Source organism: Solanum lycopersicum, chromosome 1 (assembly GCF_036512215.1).
Source record: "Solanum lycopersicum chromosome 1, SLM_r2.1".
In the NCBI taxonomy this organism is placed as follows: domain Eukaryota; kingdom Viridiplantae; phylum Streptophyta; class Magnoliopsida; order Solanales; family Solanaceae; genus Solanum; species Solanum lycopersicum.
In genome coordinates, this window is record NC_090800.1 from 8609515 (window position 1) to 8615000 (window position 5486).

Below are 5486 nucleotides of genomic sequence, written 5' to 3' on the forward strand. Positions count from 1 at the left end.
GGGGGCATTTGACAAATTTCTCTAAATCTTCTGGACGAACTTCATTTTTCAATTTTACTAATTAATTTATATCCATGCAAAATTATTTTGAATTCGCAAAATTGTTACAAACAAAATTTCAGAAAGAAATTGTTCCTTCCCTTCCAAACAAACACTTCCACCCAATTGACACCAAACATGTTCTTAAAATGTGCTTTCACACCAAATTTCAGCTTAAGTAGTGATGCTTGCACTCATTTTCTGTATGAGCATACTTTTTTAGAAAACAAATTTTGAGTCTTCGTGACTTTGAGTTTGATTAGGAGCTTTAAAAAAACGTATTATATATATATATATAGCAACAGCCACAGAAAGAACAACAACAACAATGATTTTAAAGTAACTATTATTATTATGATTGATAGTGGTGCAGATGTTAGTTAAATTCAAGAAGGATTAATTCCTTCAAGGTTTTTTAGAAAAAAACAACTCATATTGTTAAATCTGCATCTAATCATGCTTTAGACATAAAGTATAAGTTGTCTAATACGTGTATTTGTCAGAGTAAAGTTTGTATTCCTCATTTTTTATTTTTAGTTAAAAATCAATTACATCCTCCGATAATTCTCGGAACTACTTTTATAAATGCTATCTATCCTTTTTTCAAATTTAAATGCAAAAGGTTTTTCAGCAAATTATAATGGTCATACCATTAAGTTTGAATTCATAACTGAACCAATCACTAGAGATATTAACTCTTTAATCCATTTAAAGCAGAAACATATTGATTTTTACAAATGGAAATATACTACTGATTTCAAAGTAAAAACTTTCAGTGATTTAGAAATTCTTATTGATAAGAAACATTCTGGTTTAAGTACTAAACCCATCGATTTTACAGATGATATTTTAGACATTAATAAAATTGAAGGACAATTTTCTAAAAATAATAATTTACAAACTTCTGAGATTAATTCTAGAAGGTTTAAATCTTGTTATCATAATAAACAAAAGATTGTTGGTAAAGGTTGTTATGCTACTATCCCTTCTATGATGACTTATTACTACCCTTGTTCAACTCCTCAAGATGTCTTAATAGAGGAAAGAGATCGTAATCAAACTAACACGTCATACAGTGAAAATGAGGTTTTTAAATGGAATCTGGATGCTTTGACAGATCAACAAGTTTCCATTATGGTACATAGGATGTTGATGTATTCATCTACTTGCAGGCATACTAATAATAATTCTTACCATGCTACCTGTAAGATGATTATTGCAGGATTTGCAGGTCAACTTCAAGGATGGTGGGATAATTTTCTATCTCCCGAAGAAAGGTATGTCATTACAAATGCATATAAAGAAGACATAAAAAGAGAAATAGTCACTGGTGAACATGGAAAACCAGCAGAAAATATAACTAGTCAAAAGACTGAGGATACAGTTTATAGCCTAGTCCTCACAATTTAGGATCATTTTAATGGAAGATTTTCCAATCAGAATAAAACTATTAGACTCTTCTAAATGGTCTTAAGTGTAGACACTTGGGAGAATTCAGATGGTATAAAGATAACTTCCTAAGCAGGGTCATAGATTTACCAGAAAGTAAAAACAAATTATTGGAAAGCCAGATTTATAGGTGTTCTTCCTCCCTTGTTTTTGAAAAGAGTCAAGAAAACTCTAAAGAGGGGATCATACAGAGATTCCTTATGATACTTTAACTTATGGAAAATTAATAGGGACTTGTATTCAGGAATGATTAAATCTGTGTAATGTGCTTAAGCTAGCTCAAAAGATCAAGAGAAATCAAATGTCAGAAAGATCTCAATTGGTAGACTTTTATGTACAATTTGGGATTGAAAGACCTTCTAATCCCAATCAAAAGAATTTTTATTTCGAAGAAGATCAAAAGAGAAAATACAAAAAGCGTCATCATTCAAAACGATATAAATAAAAGAATGAAGCTAAGAAAGCTTCTAGGAAGGCAACAAGATTTGCCAGAAATTTCTCTAAAAGAGATTTAAAGAATATCAAATGTTACAAATGTGAAAAAATTGGTCATCTTTCCTCAAACTGCAAGGCAGAAAAGCTTAAAGCTTTGGAATTGGATGATTCAACAGAAAACAAAATTTATGAGCTTTTTTACGAATCAAATTCGGGTTCTTCTCGTTATAGTTCAGATTCTTATAATAGTGATGATGATAAATCTGATGCTACTAATAAGTGTATCAATTGTACAGGTGATACTTCTGTCTGCAGACAACATAAATTTTATAATTGACAGTCTCAAATAGAAGAATCAAATTTAGATAAATTACACTCTCAATTTACAGACTTCAATCTACATATAATATCTTGTTATAATGTCATTGAACTTTTAAAAGATGTTTCTGATGAAAATCATAGAAATAAAATTTTGAAAATGACTTCTTCTCAAACCTCTTCTTCAAAATCTTTTGAAAAGCCAAAGAAGAGTGAAACTTTAAATTATAACCCTAACCCTTATTCTTTGCAGGAAGTCTTTTCTCGTCTTGAAAAGAAAAGGCAAGATACTGTCAAAACCAGTGATACTTCTCTTGATGATTTGAATTATAAAGTTGAAAACTTTAAAAAAAAGATTAAATCTTTAAAACAAAATCAAATGATTAATAACCAAAGAATTTCGCAGTTAGAAAATGAAAAAGATATTTCTTCGACTCATCTTATTGACAAAGGTAAGGCAGTTGTAGACGAAGAGATAAATGAATCTCTTAGTTCTAAGCCTAATATTTTTCTTGAAATGATGCAGATTGTTACTGCGCATCGTTGGTATATTAATTGTACCATTCTAGTTAATAATGATTTTAAATTAACTAGTATTGCTATGATTGATAGTGGTGCAGATTTTAGTTGCATTTAGGAATGTTTAATTCCTTCAAGGTTTTTTTTGAAAAAACAACTCATATTGTTAAATCTGCATCTAATCATGCTTTAGACATAAAATATAAGTTGTCTAATACATGTATTTGTCAGAGTAAAGTCTGTATTCCTCATTTTTTCTTTTTAGTTAAAAATCAATTACATCCTCCAATAATTCTCGAAACTCCTTTTATAAATGCTATCTATCCTTTTTCAAATTAAAATGCAAAAGGTTTTTCAGCAAATTATAATGGTCATACCATTAACTTTGAATTTATAAATGAACCAATCACTAGAGATATTAACTCTTTAATTCATTTAAAGCAGAAACATATTGATTTTTCACAAATGGAAACGTATAGCATGAATATTTCAGAATCTATTCGATCAGCTAACATACAAGAAAAAATTAAATTGATTTCTGGAAAAATGGCAGGTGACATTTGTGCAGACCATCCAAGAGCTTTTTTGGACAGGAAAAAGCATATTGTTAGTCTGCCATATGAAGATAATTTTTCTAAAAATGATATTCCCACTAAATCTCGCCCCTGCCAAATGAATGCTGAACTAGTGGATTTTTGTAAGAAAGAAATTTATAATTTATTATAGAAAGGATTAATAAAAACTTCAAAATCTCCTTGGTCTTGTACTGCTTTTTATGTAAATAAAGATTCAGAACAAGAAATAGGTGTTCCCAGGTTAGTTATAAACTATAAACCTTTAAACAAAATTTTAAAATGGATTAGATATCCTATTCCAAATAAATAATATCTTTTATCAAGGTTATATGATGCTAATATATTTTCTAAATTTGATATAAAGTCAGGATATTGACAAATTCTGATTTTTAAGGAACATACTTATCGAACTGCTTTCAATGTTCCTTTTGGCCAATATGAATGGATTATTATGCCATTCGGTTTGAAAAATGCACCATCTGAATTTTAGAAGATTATGAATGATATTTTTAATCCATATATGGATTTTAAAATTGTTTATATTGATGATATTTTAGTTTGTTCAAAAAATCTTGAATCTCATATTAAGCATCTTTAGATCTTCAAGAAAATTTTTATACATAATGGTTTAGTTATGTCTAAATCAAACATGAGTTTATTTCAAACTGATGTTTGATTTCGAGGACATAAAGTTTGTCAAGGAAAAATACTCCTACTAAGAGATATATTGATTTTGCGTCAAAGTTTCCTGATATTATAACAGACAGGACTATGTTGCAAAGATTTTTGGGAAGCTTAAATTACATTTCCCCTTTTAATAAAAATCTTTCTAAAGATCTTGCACCTTTGACAGATAGATTAAAAAAGGATAATAAATGCCCTTGGAATGAGAATCTTACTACGCTTGTCAGAAGCATTAAACAAAGGATTAAAATTTTACCTTGTTTAACTCTTGCTAACCTAGTATGGACCAAAATTATTGAAACTGATGCTTCAAATATTGGTTATGGAGGAATTCATAAACAAGTTAACCCTCATGATAAACATGAATATCTTATTCATTTCCATTAAGGTAATTGGACTGAAGCCCAGCGCAAATATGCGACTATAGCACATGAAATGCTTTGTATTGTTAAATGCGTCTTGAAATTTCAAGATGATCTTTATAATCAAAAGTTTTTTATTAGACCTGATGTCCAATCTTTTAAATACATATTTGATAAAGATTTCAAACACGATGCTTCAAAGTTGATATTGGCTAGGTGGCAGGCCAAACTAGCCCCTTTTGATTTTGAAATTCAATATAAAAAAGGAATTGATAATTCCCACCCAGACTTCTTATCCAGGGAATATATAACCTCCTAAACAAAAAATTTTAGTAAGTCTTATTTTGATTTTTTCTTTGATGATAGATCTCTAATTACCATTCTAAAGATACTCCCTTTAGAAAAAGATTTTCAAGAATTAATTCTTGACAAACTGATAATGTTAATAATACAAGATGACTTCTACTTTTCTATACATGATTATGAAGAAATCATTAGTCCTTATTACCTTGACTTTGATGATTATTTTGATTATCACTAATAAGTTTGTTATTACAGCATGGGAGGAAATGATCCTCCTCCTTGTTCACAAGCACGTGGCAGAGGGGGAAGAAATTGAGGAAGAGGAAGATCAACCTCTCAGTCTTCTCAAAGGTCGTCATACGAATAAGAGACTGTTAATTCATAAATTGATGAGGCATCATCATAGTATCCAACTATAAATTTAAAGGATATTCCAACAAATAGTCCATTATATGAGAAATTACTAGCATATCTACAAACAAAAGAGCAAGGTGATACCTATGCTTCTTTGGCAAAAGAGGGCGATATGCCAAAATGCTCTGAAAAAGCAACTGCCAAAGAAATCATATTTGTTTTGGAAAACTCTGATATTCAGAGAAGTAATGAACCTTGGAAGATATTCCAAAGGTATCTAATTAAGGGTTATATTTCCCCGGAGAATCTTATAGGACTCGATCATATTACAAGGCTATTCTAGTTCATACAGGAAGTGCGAAATTCCAGCACTTTATTTCAGAACAGGAAAAAGAAGTTTATAACTTCTCTAAATTTATTATTAAACAGATTATATCTGTAGAAGAAT